At 36.5% G+C, this 22,552-nt stretch overlaps 1 protein-coding gene across 2 annotated transcripts in view; it reads right to left on the bottom strand.

The window, feature by feature from the left end:
* Positions 1 to 22,552, bottom strand: part of Adk (adenosine kinase) — a 408,688-nt gene that overhangs the window by 259,516 nt on the left and 126,620 nt on the right. The window lies entirely within an intron of this gene.

The following is a 22,552-nucleotide window of genomic DNA, read 5'->3' as shown; positions in this document are numbered from 1 at the left end:
TAGTGACCAGTGATCTGAACACTTATTTTAGTAAGAAGTTTTTAATAGAATGGAACATCTGGTTTCTGTTATATGAGAGACAGGAAAATTCTTCCTCTGACTAGATTATTAATGCTTATGCTGCTGATGGCATTATACTCTTCACTCATGGTCCTACACTAGCTCTCTAAAGTGCATCATATCCCCTGATGTAATACATTTTTTCTGTTACTGTACAGAACTGTAGATACCATAATTTTAATGTGACATGCTGGTATGTCTTTTTTTAAAACCACAAATGCATTTCTTACTCTCAATAACAAATTTAAATTTCCTTTATATTCCCAGATCACCAGGCATTTTTCTTTTAGAACAGCTGAAAAAAATAATTTTTTGACTTGTCATCTCATTTTTAATAGACCATTACACAACTAACTTAGAATGTAGAGCTGAGAAAAAACTTGCTTTTGTAATATTCTTTCTATTAAAACAATCTGAGCTCGAGAAACATTGGGAGCTACAACTTTTTAAGAGAGATAGAAATTAGTTCAACATCAACATCTGAGTTGACCATTACTTTAACAGGTCAATTTTCACTTTAAAGTCCTCAAAATGACATATATTCTTTATTTTGTATCTGATACCACTGAACTCCCTACTGCTATGAAGACAAACAATACGTCCCATAAGTCAGTCAATTTCTCTACCTTCAGCTTTTGTGGCTGCGCAATATACTACTCATTATGAAAAGATCCCAACAAAACAGACAAATCACATCACTACTGATGAGTGTCTTCAATTAGGTCTTCAATTCCTTTCCCTAGCCTGACTCTAAGAAGACTACATATGGTTAAGCTACTGATATTCTTTAGTTTCTACCATACACAAACCATGATTTTTTTAAATGTTGAAAATACCTCCATTAATAATTATAATAGCCTCAAAGGAGAACAGATGGTAATAAATTCCTGAGCAGATCATGAAGCTGCTCATAAATTTATCTTTTTAGAGTCTACCCAACAATGTAAAGTCCCATGTACTGTACCAATACTGGTGATGGAAACAGTCTGAGTGAAGCCTGAACTAAAAGATAAACAATGTTAGCATCTTCATAGCTACATGTACCTCTTAACCAATGCTTACTATTGGTAAAAGTAAAGAAAATGTTTGTCTAATTCTTAACTTCAATTAGAACATCCCAAAACATTATAATGTATGATAATGGCAGTTAAGTTGAGACATTCTTCCAGGTAAAGCAAGTGTACAACTATTATTATGAATGAATATTTCTTGTTTAGATGCAGGGAATCAAATGTAGTACTCACCTGACAGGCTAGTATTCTCTCACAGAATTGTATGCCACACTCTTGAGTGGAGGTTTTTTGTTTTTGTTTTTGTTTTTGTTTTTAACATCTAAACAATCCTATACTGAACTGTCCTTCCTTGCACATTCACAATTAACCCAACTAAGTTACTGTGCAGCATTAGCATTAATGATGGTAAGACATTCTGCCTCTAAATATTTGAAAATTTTTAAAATATTAGCATTAGCTCACAGTTTTCTTTCAATTTCATACATTCTTGTTTCCTTTTGCAGTCATGATACCAATGAGACAAGCTTCATACACGCGCGCACACACACACACGCGCACACGCCTTAGATGCTTTGTCCTAAAGCTCCAAAGTAGATTACAGAATGGTTTGGACTTAGTTTGGAATCATCCACTTACATGACCTGGGGCATTTTCCCAGTGCAGCTCAGGGCTAACAGTCCTATAGTAGAAAGGACACTTTTTCACAACCTGCTGCAGTTCTCATAGAGGCATCAGTCCATTATGAGTGAGTTTTTAGAATGAAGTGGGGTAATTTGTTGCTCCTAGAAAACAGCCTGCTCTACCTAATCATTTCATTTCACAGAGAAAAGTGTAAATATAAATGATTAATATGATATTATTTTTTATGGATCATGCTGATAAAGAGCACACTGAATATTCTTTGAATTGCTAAAGACTCATGGAAACAACATGATTATTTATCTCTAAAGAAATAAAACTACAAGATTATAAAGACAGACTTTCACAGATGAAAAATAATACATACCAAGTCACTGAACCATCTATATAAACCATTTAAGTGCATGACAATAGGAGATACATTAAATCATCATTAGATTCTTAAACTACTGAAAAGAATCAGATCTGTTTTGATATGAAACAATATTCAAAACATATTATTCATCTGGGGGGAAAGTGGCCAAACTGTAAATAAATAATGCTAATAAATATAAAGAATAATAGACAATCCATCACTTTTAAAGACTATTTTTGGAAAGTTATGTAAGAAACTTATTAAAGGGTACTAGCAGTTTAAATGAGAATGTCCGCCATGGACACCAAAATCATGTACTCTAATCCTCTGGAACTGTAGGCCCAAATAAACTTTTCTATAAGTTGTCTGGGCCAAGGTGTTTAATCACAGAACAGAAAAGTAACTAACACTGGGACTCACATCTAATAGAAAAGTAACTAACACAGAGCTTACATCTAATAGAAAAGTAACTAACACTGGGACTCACATCTAATAGAAAAGTAACTAACACAGGGCTTACATCTAATAGAAAAGTAACTAACACAAAGCTCACATCTAATAGAAAAGTAACTAATACAAGGGTTCACATCTAATAGAAAAGTAACTAGTACAAGGGTTCACATCTAATAGAAAAGTAACTAACACAGGGCTCACATCTAATAGAAAAGTAACTAACACAGGACTCACATCTAATAGAAAAGTAACTAACACAGGGCTCACATCTAATAGAAAAGTAACTAACACAGGACTCACATCTAATAGAAAAGTAACTAACACAGGGTTCACATCTAATAGAAAAGTAACTAACACAGGGCTCACATCTAATAGAAAAGTAACTAACACAGGGGCTCAAATCTAACGAAAGGTAAATAAAGTTGTTATAGGAATTTTGAAAATTGTGAATTTCTCTTTATACACATTATTAGTCACCTGTCATTGTAAAACACTCTGGTTCAAAACAAGACACATGGTTTTTGTGGTATAACAATCTGCTGGTGACTCAGTGGAACAGTTATAGTTTAACTTACTTCTCTAGGCCAGTAAGCTGGCACGGACTCCAACTACCTACAAGTTTAACTGCAGCTGGTTCATTCATGTTCCCTGGCATGTTGTTGTTGATTACTAGTGGACGGCTCTACTCTTCCACCCAAGGATCTCTTCACAGGCTGAATGAGAGCCCTTGTGACATATGAGCTGATTTCTTCATTACCCATGTTCCAAAATAACAATGTGAGAACAACAATGGCTTCCAGCAATAGCACACAATCTTTGCTACACATTTTCCTTGCTAGGAGTCATAAAGCCTATCCAGTATTCATGAACTGTAGTCTCCATCTTATAAAAAGACACATCAGAGAACTTATTTTAAATGTTCACAATACATTTTAGAATACATAAATAAAAGTTTTATAAAATTAGATTCAAAGATTCTGTAGAATTTTATTTTTTTTTACTTGTTTTAGAGATGAGTATTTGTACAGAGCATGTTAAAGAATAGCAGATCTTTATTTATAAATTGACAACATACACCTCTATCTAAGATCAACCTTTATGGACATCTAAAATGAAACCATGCTATGTGATCTGGAAAATGAAACACATAGCACTATGATACCAGAATACTGTGATTCTTTCAAAGTAAGTAGAGCATCAATTTAAGGAATAACAAATTACTTTGTTTCATAATGTTTCTTTTCTTTTTTAATTTTTTTGGTTTTGGTTTTTTAAAACAGAGTCTCACCCTTAGACCAGGCAGGTCTGAACTCACTGTGTGGTTGAGGCCAGACTCAAACTCGAAATTATTTTCCTGCATCAGCCTCAGAGATGGTGAGATAATAAGAGTGAGCCACAATTCCTGGGTAAAATAACTCCAAGATGACCAACTTAGAGCTGCGTTAAGACTAGCTTCCTCAAGTTCAATTCAAAATGCATCACAAATAAACATATAAAAAAACTGTAGAACTTAAACTACAAACTAATGATGACGGTGAAGATGAAATCTAACATCTTTTATAACAGTGTGTCCATGAACCATATGAGAACTACAATTACACAGAATTTATGTCTTCACTTCACTTTACAATATACACAAAAAAAAGAAAGAAAAAGAAAACTAATGCACAAAAAAGGCAAGAAAATGGCACAAAGTCATATGCAGCATGTAAGATATTTCCTAAACACCTCAAAAGACATGGTTATCAGAACTAGGCATAAAAAGCCGAAGACTCCTGTGCTCAGTTCGTGTTCCATGTTTGAAATATTACTCATACATTATTTTCCAGATGTTGAATTTGGTAAACTATATGACACAGCCTTCTTGTAAAACACAAAGCAAAATGTCTTCCTTAAAAACACATTTAAAATACAAGACATTATGTAATCTCAAACTCACATATAATACAAAATCGAATAACAGATAATTCTGAGTGTGAAGTTGAAGTCACCGTCAACTCCTTAGATGGCATGTTGAATAAACTGTACAAGAGCCCAACAGCAAAATGTATTCTCTACCTAGAGGGATGCTTCTTTCAAAGCCAGAGGGTCTCTGTGAGTATGAGGCCATCCTAGACTGTGGAGGGAGTTCCAGACCAGTCAAGGCTACAGAGAGAGAAGCTATCACAATAGCAACAACAAAAATAATAATTTTTTTTTAAATGAAGACTTTAAGGTTAAGGCAGGCAGAGTGGTATATGATTCTGAGTCTCGGTTACTTAGGAAATGGAGGCACAAGTGTCATGCGAGCCCAAGTGTTTGGGGCCAGTTTAGCAATACATTAAAAACCCTGTGTCTAAAAAACATAATAATTAAATGCAGTAAGTGAGTAGAACTAAGAACTGGAAATTAGATGTTTCCTTCTGAATTCTACACCTTTGGTGCTTTGCTTGTTACAAATTATTATGTGAGCATTGTAAAAACTGAATAAAGAAAATGGCTGTACCAAAAGTAAGGTTGAGGAACATAACACAAGCCATAGAATCAAAACTTAACACTAAGAGTATCATGTAGATTACTTCTATATACTGACTAGATTGCTTTAAATGTTCATGGAGTATGCTTGACAAAGTTCACTAATTCATAATCTTTGAGAACTCTGAGGCCTTTACTGGGTCCAAATGGGCTTGACCCAGGGACCAACGAATCAGACAATCAAGTCACAAAAGCCAACCTGAGACAATGGCTGCCAAGTTCATTATCTCATTTGTTGAGAAATAAAGATGCAGATAAGGAAGAACTGAGCAAAACAAAAAAGCAGAATAAGGAAAATTAAAGAAATGCAAGAAATCTGGGAAAAGTGAGAGGGACTCTTCAGAGTATAAGAGATCACAAGATAGGGAAAAACTGGTCAGCTACATGTCTAGAGGCTTTTAATAAGATTTAGGCAGAAACTGGACAAAGACTGAGATAGTCTCTATTGAGAGTGGTTGCTTCTCTGGGCATATTGTAGAATGAGTCAAATGGGGTCCACATGCTCTGTGCATCGTTCCCTGGAACAACCTAGCAGATGATCACATGCTGTTTTTGCACTCACCACTCATTTAGAAGGGTGGCTATGCATTCAAGCCCCCTTGCCCAGTTTTATTTGTTCTGTTACCTGCTGATCATAGCTCCTTGGTTAATCTTGGCCAGGGTAGTAGTAACAACCTTGGCTGGCGTCCTGCTGGGTGTTAGCAAAACTATGACCAGTCTATAGTTTTATCATGGGCCTTTTCCATTATGGCCTATGAGGAGCTAACTATTTCATTTAGGAGGCTAAAGTTTTGGAATAGTCTCTTGCATAATACCCAAGAGACCAAACCAAAGTAGATTGCAGTCATGCATGTTACCGCAAGGCAATCTAATAGGACTATGAAATGGGCTAGTTTCCAAAACCTGGGAGGTAGATGCCAGAAGATTCCAGCCACTTGAGTCAGTACAATAAGAAGGCTTCTCTGCCTTAACCCTTAAGGAATGTCAATTTGAAACAAGCAATCTTCTCCTGTTGCCTGTTTTCCTCCGCACTTCTGTCTATAACAACAGCCTTTCCTGATGAGCAAACCAAACAATACTTACTATATTTATAGAATAAAACTTTTCTTGATTGTTGAATTGCAAATATGGCTGTCCTATGCTGAAACACCATGACCAAAACCAACTTGGGAGAAAGGGGTTTATTTGGTTTATTCTTCCACACAGCTGTCCATCACTGAAGGAAATCAGGACAGACACTCAAACAGAGCAGGAACCTGGAGGCAGGTGCTGATTGATACAGAGGCCACCAAGGGTTACTGCTTCCTGGCTTGCTTCTCATGGCTTGCTCATCCTGCTTTCTTATAGAACCCAGGACCACCAGCCCAGGGATGGCACCACCCCCAAAGGTCTGGGCCCTCCCCCATTGATCACTAATTAAGAAAATGCTCTACAGGTTTGCATACAGCCTGACTTTGTGGAGGCATTTCCTCAATTAAGGTTTCCTCCTCTCAGATGACTATAGTTTGTGTCAAGTTGACATAAAACTAGCTAGCATAATAGCCTATCAAGACCTTGAAATTTAAGTAAGGTATCATGGCATGTGTCAACCACTTGGGAGGCTACGGGATATAAGCCCAAGTTTCAGGATAGCCATTTGTAGTTGTCTAAATGAGAATGGTCACCATAGGCACATCTGAATATGTGGTCCCCATTGGTGGAACTGTTTGGGAAGGATTAGGAAGTATGGTCTAGTTGGTGGTGTGCCACCAGGCAGCACTGAGGCTTCAAAAATCCTCCCATCATCCCTAGAGACTCTCTGTTTCCTGTCAATGGTTAGGATGTAAGAGTTCAGCATGCTTGCCTGCTGCCATGCTCCATGCCATGATGGTGGTCAACTCCTGCCCTACTGGACTTGGATAAGCCAATTAAATGCTTCCTTCTGTAAGTTTCCTTGGTTATGATGTTCTATCACAACACTAGAAAAGTAACTAAGATGCCAGGGCAACAGGCAAGACTGTGTATTAGAAATAAACAACAAGACAAACCAAGTCTGTAAGCTCAGTTTATTGAAATCCTACCTTTTGATCATGTAGTTCTGTTGTTTCTGGTGTTTGAATTTTGAGAAAGGCTTTTGCTACACAGTAAGGCTAGCTGTGAAAGGCAAGCTTCCTATTTTTGACAACATGCCTGGGGCTTTCTATGATGCTTGCTTAGCTTAATTGCTGATTAGAAAATATAAGAAATGTAACAAAAACTACTGAATACATACCCTGGAATTAAGACTGTATTACAGAAGATAAACACTAAACTGCTTTACATTAAATTACTAGGGATTATTACCTCCTTATAAAATTATTGGTTTTGTTTTACACAAAGAAATTTAATAATTTGGAGGACATTAGATTTAAAAATAATCTGTATGTAAGCCTATATGAAGTGTGTAAAATACAAAAGCTACATTTTTGTATGAAAAATACCCTATACACACAGGAATAGATTTATTTATTTATTTTTTAATTTAAGCAGTAACTATCAATGAATAATAATATATATTCCAACAGTAACAGATACCAGTGTACTTCCATGGCAATGTCTAAAACAGGTTATAATTAAGCAAATAAACTATTTGACAGTTTGGGAAAGGATTAGAGTTTTTGAACTTTGTAATGCTCAAATAATTATGATGGAACTTTAAAGCTTACTTTACTATTTTAGATTTTTTGAGAGAATTTTTTGAGATGAATAGTTAAAAACAAAGGCTGGGATATTGTGTTCATTAACAGACTATCACTACTTCAACAGGCTTTCGGCTAAGATCAAACATCATGTCATGTCTATTCTTATCAGTTTAACACACACATCATCATCAAACTGCCAGGCTTACAATTCAATCAAGACACTGCCAGGTACACTTTTCCTATGCAATGACACCACCTAAAATTTACTGAACTCTTATGCTGTTCATAATTGTGTCATTCAATTCTAACAACACACCATGTGAAGTCAGAAACTATGTAAAACAATTGAAAGTTTGTGAGATTGACCCCCCCCCAAAAAAAAGTGGTGATGTCATTAGAGGACATCTAGGCATTGTTTAGAATAGTCTTCACTGGGTTATGGGATTCTATGAAATCTACATCCTTGATTATTATTGAGCTACATTACACTCTGTATGCTTTTCAGTACTAAAAACAATCATTTGGGTCTCCACATCGGCATATAAATTTTGATTAACTGAAAGGATGTTTGAAACCATTCCCTTTCTGTCTCATTAGAAAACAAACAGGCTTCAAAGGAAAAACAATAAAATAAAATCAGTTAAAACCAAAACAAACACAATGGAATTGGACAAATAAACAGAATGGACAGAGCCCAAGAGAAGGTACAAGACTCTGAGACCCACTTGTTTATACATTCAGGAAGCCATACTGTGTAGGCAGATGCCCTGGAGTAGAGGAGTGCAGCCCTGTGCATGCTGCCACGGTCTCTGTGAGTTTGTGTGTGCTTTGATCATTTTAATTCAGAGGGCCTTGTTTTCTTGGTGCCCTCCACCCCCTCTGGCTCTTACACTCTTTCTGCCTCCTTTTCTGCTGTGTTCCCTGGACCTGAGTGAAGGGATTTGGAAAAACTGCCATGAGGTGCTGAAAGGAAAGTATACTCTTTTCTGTTTGGGTGAAATGTTTTGTAAGTATCTGTTAAGTCTTTTTGGTTTCTAACATAAGTTAGCTCCAACAATTCTCTGTTTAATTACTGTCTGAATTACCTGTCTATTGAAGTCACCCACTTATCGGTGTGTGAGGGTTAATATGGACTAAGCTATAGTGGTGTTTCTTTACTGAGTTTGGGTGCCCTTATGTTTGGTGCATATATGTTAAGAATTGCAATGTCCTCTTGTTGGATTTTTCCTTTGAAGACTATGACGTTCTCTTCTGATTAGTTTTGGTTTAAAGTCTACTTTGTCAGATATTGAAATAACTACACCAGCTCACTTTTTGGGTCCATTTGTGTGTAATTCTTTTAATCTCAGATGATGTCTATCCTTGATGGTAAGGGATATCTCTTGGATGCAATAGAAAGAAGGATATTGTTTTTGAATCCATTCTGTCTGTGTCTTTTTATTGGGAAATTGGATCATTGGTGTTGACAGAGATAAATGAGCAGTATTTGTTTATTCCTGTTTTTTGTTGTGGGGTGTGTGTGTGTGTGTGTGTGTGTGTGTGTGCGCGCGACGGTTGTTTGTCTTTTGATTTGCTGGTATGGGATTATGTATTCTCTGTGTTTTTTTAGGTGGGGTTAACCTCTTTGGGTTGGAGTTTTCCTTCAAGCTGGATTGGCAGATAGATAATGCTTAAATTTTATTTTATCATGGAATGTCTTATTTTCTCCATCTATTGTGATTGATAGTTTTGCTGGGTATAGCAGTCTAGACTGGCATCTTTGTCCTCTTAAGAGTCTGTAGAACATTGTCCAGGCTCTTCCTGGCTTTTTGAGTCCCCATTGAGAAGTTAGGCGTTATTCCAATTGGTCTGACTTCATGTGACTTGGTCTCTTTCCCTTGTAGACTTTAATATTCTTTGTTTGTTTGTTTTCAAGACAGGGTTTCTCTGTGTTGTTTTGGTGCCTGTCCTAGATCTTGCTCTGTAGAACAGGCTGGCCTCGAACTCACAGAGATCTGCCTGGCCCTGTCTCCCGAGTGCTGGGATTAAAGGCGTGTGCCACCACCGCCCGTCAATGTTCTTTCTTTATTGTGGACATTTAGTGTTTTGATTATTATGTGCTGAGGGTACTTTCTTTCCTGGCCCAGTCTATTTGTAAGCTTCTTGTACCTTAATAGGCATGCCCTTCTTTAGGTTAGGGAAATTTTCCTCTGTGATTTTATTGAAAATATTTTCTGTACCTTTTACCTGGGTTTCTTCTCCTTCCTCTATTCCTATTGTTCCTATCTTTAGGCTTTACATAGTATCCTTGATTTCCTGTATGTTTTCTGCCAGGAGAGAGGAAGATCTGTAGTTAGCCTATCCGATTTCCTGGCTGCAGTGACCTGCAGATTCCCAGGGATTGACAGTTAGAGTTGGGGTCTGGGATAAAGCAATGAGCTGTGGGGGAGGGAGGTTAGGAGAGAAAGACAAGTGAGGTCCACTAGAGGTGGGTGCTGAGAAGGAATGGCGGATGAGCAGGTGGTCCTCTGCAGAGCTAAGGGATGAGACTAGGGAACTGGATTTGGAGGAGAGGAACACTAGGTGTAGAACTTCAGCTTTTCTTTAAAAACAGGGCAGGCAACAAGTGCTGCACAAATGAGTTGGCAAAGACTATCCCTGTTCAATCACTAACAAATGAGACTTGTTAGAAAAAAATGAGTTAAATGTTCTTTTTAAATAAGTAAAGTTTGGTTTCTGTGTTGTCGTTTTCTCTTTAAAGCTTCTGAATTCAAATTCCAAAATAGAATGACAAGGATTAAGATCCACTGTTGACAAAAGGGTGTCACTTATAGTACTTCTTTCTTATTAAAGCTTTCTGCTTCGCACTGAGGCAACAGGGATACAAACTGAAATAGTATTCACATTTAATGTAACATGTTGGGGCGCAACCACAGAAAGGCTCACAAAAGGCAGATGTGTGCCTTTCTGTAAGTGGATAACTGAGAAATGTAGTTTTATACTACACAACTTTAGAATAAAAGCACAGCTGCTGAGACAGACTCAAATGTGTCTTCAGTAATCGTGGTAAAACAGCCTGGGGGGGAAAGCATGCAAGTTTTTAAAAGGCAAGCAGGAATTAAAAAATAAACTGGGGGAAATGGAGAAAAAAGGAGATGAAATGGTAGAGTTATTTTAGATTAAATCTGATACAAAGTAACAGCATTTACAAACAAAAATCTGAGAGAGGACAACAGTTTTCATGACTTTAATTACTAAAATCTAACAACCCAATTCCACAAGGAAAAGGTCACTGAAAAAAGGAGTGTCACTTCACACTGAGCAGTTTACAACCACAAGGAGAACTCACAATTGGAACAGTCACTTGTATAGTTAGTAGGACACATGCTACTGAAAACTCATGACTCCTTGATTTGGCATTGACAGGCACCTCCTCCTTCCTGACAGGATCTGACAGGGCTGTGTTGTATCACCATCTGCCACATCCTGCTCTGATATTTATAAATACAGTTGTGCTACTGACGCGTCTAACAACTGCTCCAGGTGTAAGGCATTAGAACAGAGAATTCTCTTTGATCACTCCAATGTCATTTTTTCTTTTAAAATGTAAGTAGTCTAGACTGGCTGCAGATTCCCAGAGATGTGTCTCATAAAAAAATTTAAAAAAAAAGTCAACAATCAGAAGTATTTTCACTTCTGAATGCAGTTACTCAAAGGGAAAGGCTTAACAACTTGAAATATCAGTGCTATGAATTTTAGTTCAATGTCTCTATTTTATTCAAACATAACTTTGAAAACACAGTTTTTAGACACTTAGTGCATATAGGGTTTAGAAAAATTTAAAGTTCTCAAAACTGGAACAAACATTGGATGATAATCTGTATTAAAACAATAGGCAGTTCTCTCGAAATTAAATTAAGACAAAATAGTCTTAATTAAAAGTAAAAGTAAAAATTTTACTACAGATTAAGCATAAAATTGGAAGCTTACCTGAGAGATAAGAAACTGGAAGATCAAAAAATTTAGGCAGTATAAAACCAAGTCACATCGTTTCTCAACCTTTTGGCTAAGGTGTATAAGGTTAAGCCAGAAATCATTAAGACAGGCTTAAATGTACAATAGTTCATGAAGAGACCAACCTAAGTGTTTAATCTTATGTGAAGAAAATTCAGGTCCACCACTGGCAGTTGTAAATATGTGATTATGAAATAAAAGCTATAATTAGGAACATAGTGTTCATTTCTGCTACTAAAGAAAAACTGTGGAGAGAGAGCCATTTGATAGGATCTTATTCACATTTTGTAGTTTTGACGAAATGATTTCCATTATAGAAAAAGACAGAAGTATAATTTTACCCAAAGATCTTTGCCTAATTAGGATGGAAATTTTTACTACATTTAGAAAATGGTAGCTACTGAAATAACATAAAAATTCTTATTCTTCACTACTGAATACTCATAAAAATCCACATAGCCTCTATATTGAAACTTAACAGAGAGGACCAATTTCAGTGATTATATGCAGATTATATTATAATTCACAAAGAATAAGAACAGTTTAAAAATATTTAATGAATACCCAAATGCACACAAAAATAACACCTAAAAAAAGTCAAAGAAATCAATTCATATGAAGTTTGTGTGATAACAGAAATACCTTAGGATCAACGATCGGGCAAAAGGTACCAAAGCATGAAGGCATATCACTGAAACCTAAAACATGGAAGAAAAGAACAAAGCTGGGCAGAATAGGTCAGGTTGTTATCCCAGCATGTGGGAGGCTGGGGCTAGGGGGATCGACCCAAGTTCAAGGCCAACTAGGGTACCAGGTGAGGGCCTGTTTCAAAAAGGAAAGAAAAGGGCAGAGAGGGGAGTCAGAGGATCAGTGACTCAGTGGTAGAACGCCTGTCAAGGCTGGGCTCCTAAATTTGGTCTACAGTACCACAGAAGCAAAATGAAACAGATCCTCATTAGAATTCATAGAGATCAGAAGGAATGGGCTGACATATAACAAAAGGTGTTACAACTGAATTCCTTTGAGGGTATTTGTAGAGACTGAGCCTAAAGATTTTCATTTCACCTATTCATGTTTATAAGCATACCGAGGCACAAAATATTACTATGAGTTAGACATTTTATTTTGAATGCTTGCATCATTTTATGTCAACATAATCATTTAAGGAAAATTTATTTACATACACCCAAAGAAAACTCTAGTAGAAAGTAAACATCCTCCAAAAAAGCAGACACTAGAAAAGTTTGTTATTAACAGACCAGCCAGGCATGGTGGTTCACGACTAGTTAATCCTAGCACTCAGGAATCAGAGGTTGACAGATCTGAGTTTGAGGCCAGCCTGGTCTACCCAAGTGAGTTCCAGGCCATCCAGGGCTGTGAGGCCTTGTCTCAGAACAAACAAATAAACACAAAGCAAAAACCCCACAACAAACCACAAAAAAGGATAGTAACAACAGAAATTGTTAAGAGGTCCTTCAAGCTACAATGAAAGGATACTTAACAGCAGCCAGAACCCATATTAATAATAGAGGGCCTTGGTAAAGGCAATTACATAAGCAGATAAAAATTCCAACATTACGGAACATGTGGAACACAACAGCTCACAAATGTATTGGTGTATAGTTGGAAAAGGAGGAGTGCTGAGGTAGGGTCTTGGTATATATTCCAGGCTGATCCTGAACCCATGATACATCTGCCTCAACCTCCTGAGTGCTGATCTGAATTTTAGAATACATTACAGGCTGCTGTAAGAACCTGGAGCAATTCTTCCACTGAACGTCAGTCCTTCCTCCCTCCGCACTGCCCCTCTCCTCAGGCTCTGGGGAATCACAGTATCCCAGTCCATTCTTGTGCAGGGCTGATGGCTTGGTTCCCACAACTGAATGAGAACATGTGGTCTTTGTCTTTGTGTCTGGCTTGTTTCACTTAACCTAATGCTGCTTCAAAATCACAGGGTTTCTTTCTTTTTAGAAATGAATGGTACTCCATTGTGTAAATATATCCATATCCCCTGAAGGATATTTGGTTTTATTCCATATTCTGCCTATGGTGCTGTGATAAACACAAGTGTGTAAAGGTCTTCCTAGTACAACTTCATCTCACTGTAATTCCTTTTATATTTATAAATGACTTAAAGGGGAATTTAGGAGAGAATCATTACTAAACTATATTAATTAATCATCACAAAGTTATATATTGTATGGGCAGACAATATATGAAGATGGAATCATTAACAGTAACTAAAACAAGAGGATAAGTTGGAGATGTAAAGGAAAAGTGTTTGTATACTACATATTCAAGTTAGGTTGTTATAAGTTTACAAGGTTAATTCTAACTAAATGACACAGGAAAAGAAAAGGAAGAAGGGAGACAAAATAATAAACTACCACAATTCAACTACATGTAAGCACTGTCACTGTAAGACAAAAATTGAAAAAATGGTACTTGTAAATGACTAAATTTTTTTGGTATCCCCTCCATCCCTGCCAATTTACATCTATTACAAATGGCATCCAGCTTGACCTGACTGTAACCATCTTGAGCAGTGACCACTATGCTACCCCTGAGTAACTCTGGTATGCTTTCCCAGCATAGTATAAATAAACCAAATAATTTGATTGGTGTGTAGTTTTATGACTGGACCCTGGTGCCATCAAAGCCAAGAATGTGCCGACATCTTTGAAATTATCTTGACATAAACCAGATATTTTCCCACTGAGATAAAGTAATTTTGTCCTGCCTGCTCCGTAAGCCACCTTCCTCTAACCTAAGTCACAGGGGAATTTCGCTGACTTCATTGCCCATGGGTCTGTACGTAAGTCCCTAGCAGCATGACAGCACGCTGTACTCTGCTTCTACATGTCTGTCTGTCTTTCCTCCCACAGTACCATGTGTCTGGTTCTCATATGCTGGGACTGGAAGTATATTGAAGCACTAATCTCCAACAATACAGAAACTGACTGTATATGAAGATAAGCCTTTAACAAGGTAGTTAAGTTAATGAGGCTATTATGGGCCCTAATGCACTCTGACATTAGTACCTACAGAGAGACACAGAACATAAGCATGTACAGTGACAGCCCAATGAGCAAGCAGCAACAATAGTGGCCACCTGCGGGACAAAAGAGTCCTGAACTAGTGTGCAGAACTATGATGAAATAAGCTTACTTAAAAAAAGAAATCCCCATTGTTTAAGCTACCTTGCCTCTTATACTGTTGACAGCCCTAGCAGAACAGTATACAACATACTTAGAAATACATTATTCTATATTGACTTCTTCGTTACTTAAATGTTACTGTTAGTAAGACAAAAAATATAGGACCAGTTAGTATTGGCAATAAGTAATAATGGCATAAAATAAACAAATGTGAGAAAATATTACAATATTTGCAATGCTTCTTTTGTTAAAATACATATAGCTACTTTTTTAATATCATTTAACAATTTGATAAAAACTTTACACACCGTATTATATATCCTCAAAATATATAATTGAAAATGTTTTAAGAGTGCAACTGCAGTTAGAGATTTTAGTATTAGCCTATTATGACAATAAATAAAACATCCTCTTTTTAAAAAAAAACGGTGATGGAAGATTATTTAAGATTTTATTTATTCGTGAGCAGACATATAAGAGAGATTAGTTTGCACCTCTATGGAAATAATATTTGCTAGAAAAAAATCCTACTAAGTGATTCTATACATTTTGAACTCAAGGCACAGAACATCCACTTTGTGTCTAAATGCTTGTTTCATTAATCCATGTGTTTACCAGTCATGAACTTTGCATTTACAGATCTATCATATAGTTACTGTAGAGACTTGTATCTGTTTAAAGTGTTGAGCATAAATGATGAATACTCACAAAATGAGACATCTACCTCATCCAGCTCCCCAAATGCTCTCTTCAGAGAACACTGGAGAAGGAGGAAGAAGTGGAATGCCTTCTCCCACTCATGATAGCAGTTCCACACTTGAACTCACAACAGTGTGATTACCTGCAGAATATACATGAACGTGACCTAGCCAGTCAAGACTCCATTGAGGAAGAGGGAAAGATTCAAAAGGGGTGGCCCCTCCATGAGGGAGGAAAAAATGACACTAAGGAATTAGTATGGAAGAGAAGCAAATCAGTGGGGGCAGAAAAAACAGGGTAATGAGGGGTGACGGTGATCAAATCACATTATACGCATGTATGAAAATGCCATAATCAAATCCATTATTCTAATATAAACTAATAAGAAACTTTTAAAATGAATTACCTATGACCAAAATGTCTATCAATTTAGAACACTCTGAAGTACACTGGCTGTTGTGTAAACTAAAATTTCATCCTCAAAAAATAATGGTATTTTTTTAAAGCACAGAGTTCATTAGAATTTATGGTGTCAAAATCAGAATTGAAACAAAGTTTTAGTAAAGGGGCTAATAAAATTCTATTGAATTTCAGTGCACTTTCCTGGGGAAAAAAATTTAATATATAGGTTTGAAGCACTTTTATTACATAAAAATGAAGCCAATATTTTTGTTGTATGAGTTTCTGCCAGCTTCTTTATAGCCTGCTCAAATATCATCAAGCACTCCTAGAAAAACTGAAGGCAAATTTCTGCTACAACATGGTTCTTTTCTTTATAATGCTTAGTGTTTTGTCAACAGACACATTGTTTTTATCTCAAATTATTAACTCTACTGATATAAGGTCTTGATGTGTAATCCATGCTAACTGGCCTCGAACTTGTAATCCTTCTGCTTCAGCCTCTGAATTTTTATTGTATCTAACAACTGGTATTTCTAGGTCCATGTCCATAGCCAATGATATTTATATTTTTGCTAATCTTTTGGGAGCTTGGGATTGAACCCAAGCCTTGCATATACTAGACAAACACTGTCCTATTAAGCCATTAAGGCATAATCCAAGACAAAAGGCACTCTTTTGGGGTCCTATCCATGAGGACCATTTTCTGTGTCTTTCAAGTTGAAAATTGTATTAAATGTCATTTGAAAAAGCTGAATGGAAAAATATATATTTAATGTTCAAATTAAATTCATTATTTAAAAAAACTGGCAAATAAAAAACATCACACACTGAAACTGGGTGATCTGGTGAATTGGGACTGGCTAATATTGGTATGTGAAAATATTTTTTTATGGAAGCATTAACATCCTAGGTAAGAAAAATCACACTTCCTTTTCACATGTTCTCTGCAGGGAGGGCAGAGACATAGAATGTTGCTTTTTGATAAATAAAAAGTATAGGAAGGGTTTGGAGAGATGGCTCAGCAGTAGCTACTCTTCCAGAGGACCTGAGTTTGGTTCCCAGAAACCACAGTGGGTGGGCTCTGAGGGCAGCGGCAAGTGCACAGATAGATATGAAAAGAAATAAATCTTTAGCTGAATGTGGTGGTGTACACCTTTAAAACAGTATTTACAAAGTAAAGGCGTGTAGGCAGATCTCTCTGAGTTCCAGGACAGTTGGGGCCACACAGTGAGACCTTATGTCAAAAAACAAACAAAAGTACAGTAACAAAGAAGTGTACAGAAACTGACAAAGTTTGAGTTTGTATTGTCTGTCAAATAGACATGAGTCTAGATTTATATGTGAGCAATACATCAACAAATATGGGTTTATATATAATTGTGGCTTCATTAAAACCTTCAGTATGGTTAGATAAATCAAAAGAGCTTTAGGAACATTTTCTTGACATGATTTCTCACATCACTTTGAAGTATAACAATATGACTACTGGTACTATCAGACAGAACTGTAAGCAAGTCAACATTCCTTATCAAGAATGTTTCCATCTCTCTGGCGTCTGAAAGAGAGGCTTTACAGAGCACAGACTGCCTGAAGAAACATTCCCTCGGTTGTCCCATGGGCCATTAGAGTAAAAACTTCTGGTTCATGAATGTGACATGAGGTTGTAAATGCCTGTAGAATGATTAAGCTAACTCACTATTTTAAATAAGCATCAGTGCATTTTGAACACACTGCTGTCTGAGAAGTACCTGTCATTTGCTTTCACAACCCTTCTGGTACCTTGGCTAATTGGTGGTTCCTTTTGTTATACTGTTCCCCTATTTTGCTGGTTTCCCTCCCAAATCCAGTTAGGTGTGAGCTACCATGAAAACACCATAGTCACCGAAGCCTTGTTTTTGGTAATGTTTGGACTTTGGTTTTGTTGAAACTGTCATGTTTATTTTTTACAATTTAAACTTGTACATAAAATGACCACAGTATTAAAAACAATTAACTATCAATACGAAGTCCATAATTTAGTGACAAACACTAACTTTCTCTTATACTAGCCTTGACTTCTAGAAAGATTTAAGCTCAACTTAAGTTTTCTCATTTATTCAACCCATGGGATATAACCAATACTGTATCAGGATTGAACAATCTAAGACTACAGATATTTTTAAGACTATATTTTATGAGGAGACAGGTATCTTAGGTCATTGTTTACTACCTAACATGACTAACACAGATAGCAGACACTCTACAAATAGCCACTGAATACTAGAAACAGTTTTTGTTATCAGTATTTGCTGGAAAACCTGACAAATTTCCTAGAACAAGGTCCATGTAAACCCAGCTTTTGAAGCTTATCCTAACCTCAATGAAAATGTACTTAGTTCACTAATCAGAAAAAAAGGAAAGGTAGCCAGAAACATTAGAAAAGTAAAAAGACAACGATATTCAACTCAACTGAAAGATTCAAGGAAGAAGCTAGCATTTCTAATCTGGAAGCATTCTTTATGAACAAAACATTTAAGTTTTGTAAGATAAAGAAAGTTCTTTGTTTTACTTTATTTTAATTTGATGTGCATAAAAACTAAAACAAACAAACAAACCAACCTGTATGTATGTGTGCGAAGTGAGCACAGCATCCACAAAAGAGTGTTAGATGCCTTGCAAGTGGTTGTGAGCTGCCGTGTGGGTGCTGGAAATTGAACCTGGGTCCTCTGGAAAAGTAGCTAGTGCTCTGAACCATGGAACCATCTCCCTCACCCCCAGATTAAGAAAATTCTTAAAGATGTAAGTTAATGTGTTTAGCTCCAGTACTTTTTAAACTATCACTTAAAAGTAGTATAATCCTTTTTTTTTTTTTTTCCTTTCTTTTTTGGAGACAGGATCTCACTATGTATCTCTGGCTGTCCCAGAACTCTCTCTGTAGACCAGGTTGGCCTCAAACCCACAGAAATCCACCTCCTCTGCCTCCCAAGTACTAGGATTAAAAGTGTGCCCAGTTAAAAGTAGTATAATCCTAAAATTCATTAAGCAGTTTAATTCTCACAATTTCCATCCACTCTAGGACTTCATCTTACCTACAGATAGAGGTATCTATCTCCCACCCTCAAAGCTGAATAAATTGTTCATAGCTTTAAAGTCACTCAAGTAGCACAAACAACAAACAAACAAACAAACAAAGCCCTTCAACTTAAATCCACTTCTAATGTATTCCCAAGCTCCCAAGAACAAGCTCCCACCCCAATGCCCTAGTTTTCAAGACAGAGTTTATCTGTACAAACTTAGTTGTTCTGGAATTTCACTATGAAGACTAACCTAACCTCAGACTCAGAGATCCACCTGCCTCTGTCTCCAGAGCGCTGGGATTAAAGGCATGGACCACTACAGCCCAAGCCCACATTCTTGACCTGCACATGTTATGTCATTATTGAATAAATGTGTTGAAATCTTTTATAATTTATCAATTGTGATAAATTATCCATGAAACAAAATATACTCTTTTAATCACTTTATAACTGTGCTTTTACTTAGCAATGAGTTATATTCTGAGACATGTCATGAGGCATTTCCTTGTTATAAGAATATCACAGGGTACATCCACACAAACTAAGAAGGGTAAAAAGTTGGTAGACGATACAATCTCATGACTGTAGTATCTGAGGCCCCTAAATGCCCTAAACACTGCTATGAAACACATAACTGCATACAGGTCATTAGCATTAAGTACATTTATGTATTTTGTGCCAATGACACTGCCATCCATCTTCAGAATACTTTTCCTCTTGCAAAAAAGAAACTCCGTAAGAATTAAACAACAACTCCCCATTTGTCCTCCTCCCATTTTACTTTCTCTATGAATCAGATTACAGCAGAAACCACAAATAAGGAGACAAAGTGTGTGTGACAGTGTGACTGTTTATTTTACTGAACACAATAGAAGCTCTCTAGGCACCTTTTACAAGAACACTGATCCACTTATTCAGGGTCCACCTGCAGGACATTATCTACCTCTAGTTACCTCCCTAAAGGTCTCATTTCCACATGCCATTACATGGGAGAATTAGTGCTTCAAACTATGAGTATTAGGAGGACATAAACAAATCAGCATATGCAGAAATGGAACACCTGGGTCATGTGGTTAATATCAGCTTTAATTCACTGAAGAACAAGCATCCCAGTAGTGATACCATAAACATTCTCCTCCCCAGGACAAAGGGTGTCCAATTTCCCAGATCCTTGCTAATGAATTTTATTTTCCTTATTTCATTTGTTTGTTTGGATAGTGGACTTCTTAGTGGGTATAAAGTAGGCAATATAAATGATAAAAGAACAAAAAGAAAAGTCTTTGAATAGATACTAGTAGAGTTTGGGAAGATATGAAATATTAAAGGGTCTGAGGAAGTAAGAGAACTTAATGTTAGTGTTCAGTTAACAGTTTCCAAAATCTAGGAAGTAAAAGAATAAAAAGAATCAGAGAGGTGAGGAAGATCTCTGCCATGGCCACAAGAATCTCATCTCCTGTACTCTCTGCTGAAATTCATAGTAGAGCTCTAAGCCTCAGTCTTTATAAGAAATTCAGTGAAATGAGGTCATGAGAGTGTGACATAATTAATAGAAGCAGTATTAAAGAACAAATACCAGAGATTTCTTGCTCTAAAAATACAGAGGAAAAGACAATTAGAGGACATCATAGAGGGCAGTGGTCTACAAGAGAGGAAGGAAGGTCAGTACCTTGACCATGGTCTTAAGAGCCTTCAGAAATCTGAGAAAAAAAATTCTGTTATTTAATCTATTCGATCAGTTTATTTTGTCATGGTTGCCAGAACAAATTAATATAATATCCAAAATCAAAATGTAAGTCATTCTTTTGTGTATGTGACTTTGGGGACAGAGCCCAGGGCCTTGTGCATGCTAGCAAGTACTCTACCACTGAGCTATATAGCCCAAGGCTTTTTTCCATGTATTTAATTTTAAAAAACAAATCATACTTTATTTTGTGTATGGTGTGCATTGTGTATATGTGGAAGCCAATGGAAATTTTCAGGAAAAGATTATTTCATTCCATCATATGAATCCTGGGGACAGAATTCAGATTGTCAGGCTTGGAGGAAAGTGCCTCTCAACCATCTCATTGGACCTAAAAAAAGAGTCTGGAGAATCTTGTGTTGTAGCCCTAACTGGCTTTGAACGTCTGCTTTTCCTGCTTCTGCCTCCTGAGTGCCGATATTACAAGAATGGGCCACCATGCAAGTGCAACACCGTTTTTAGAATTTTAAAAAGTTTTCAAATACTAAACCAGAGGTATCCCAAATTACTTTAAAATTTTAAGACAATAGTTTTGCCATGTTTCCCAGGCCAGCCTCAAATTCACGATACAGCCAAGGCATGCCTTGAACTTGGGATCCTTCTGTTATGACTCCTGAGCAGCTGATATGATGGGCCTGAGCTGCTACACTGGATTTTACTTCTTTTGTCATTTTATCCCAAATTCATTAGAGCTCAATCAGAATCAAACAGCAGAAGTAAGTTGACAAAGATCTTCATAAGCCATTTCAAAATAACCATCTCAAATATTAATATTTGTAGCTTTAACTATTATAACCTTTGAACTTTAGATGTAGGTAGAGTAATTCAATTGTACATTTAAATCAAGTCAGAGTTAATAAAAAGGAAAGAAAGGAGGGAAAAAAAAGAGGAAACTCGCTGGATTTTATTTCTCATTTCTCCATTCCTTCAAGTGAACTAGAACTCAAAGAGAAAGCAATCACCAACCAACAAACAAGAATGCCCCTAGACAATAAAAACCAAACTATGATTACAGAGTAAGATATTAAGGTAACTTTCAAATTGTAGTGATTAGCTTTTTCATATCCTTCTAAATTGGAGCTTGAAAATTAATATTAACTTTTTTTTGTTTTTAAGATTTTTTTTAATGTGAGTGCTCTATCTTCATGTACATATTATTCCAGAAGATGGCATTAGATCCCACTATAAATGGTTGTGTGCCATCATGTGGTTGCTGGGAACTGAACTCAGGATCTTTGGAAGAGCAGTCAGGGCTCTTAACCTTTGAGCCATCTATCCAGCCGCTAACATTAACTCTTAACATTAGATTAGCTGTTGAATCAAACAATATTTCAAAAATTTGTTTATTCCAATACTACTGAGCGAATGAATGCCTTGGATAGTTCTAAAGTATATAGATTCATATGCAAATAAAAATACATGTGTAATAAGTACATGAAACACATGCTTAGATATTGACATTTAAATGGTTAGAAAGATAAATATATTTGGTCAGTAGTGGTGGTTCATGCCTTTAATCTCAGCACTCAAGAGGCTAAGGGAGGCGGATCTCTAAATCTGAAGCCACTATGGCCTATAGGGTGATTTCTAGGCCTGTCAGACCTACACAGTAAGGCTCTATCACAATATAAAAAATGAAACAAAACATACAAAAGGATACATATATTTATATCCATGTACTTATATAATGAAGAACGTTAATATATTGTAGCAATATCGTTTCTACACATCCCATAAAATGAAAAATCCATAAGGTTTTGTTTTGTTTGGAAATGGTTACACTGTTTCCCAGGCTGGCCTCACATTTAT

Source organism: Peromyscus eremicus, chromosome 9 (assembly GCF_949786415.1).
Source record: "Peromyscus eremicus chromosome 9, PerEre_H2_v1, whole genome shotgun sequence".
Classification (NCBI taxonomy): domain Eukaryota; kingdom Metazoa; phylum Chordata; class Mammalia; order Rodentia; family Cricetidae; genus Peromyscus; species Peromyscus eremicus.
Note: the sequence above shows the minus strand (reverse complement) of the source record. Positions and strands in the feature narration are given on the sequence as shown.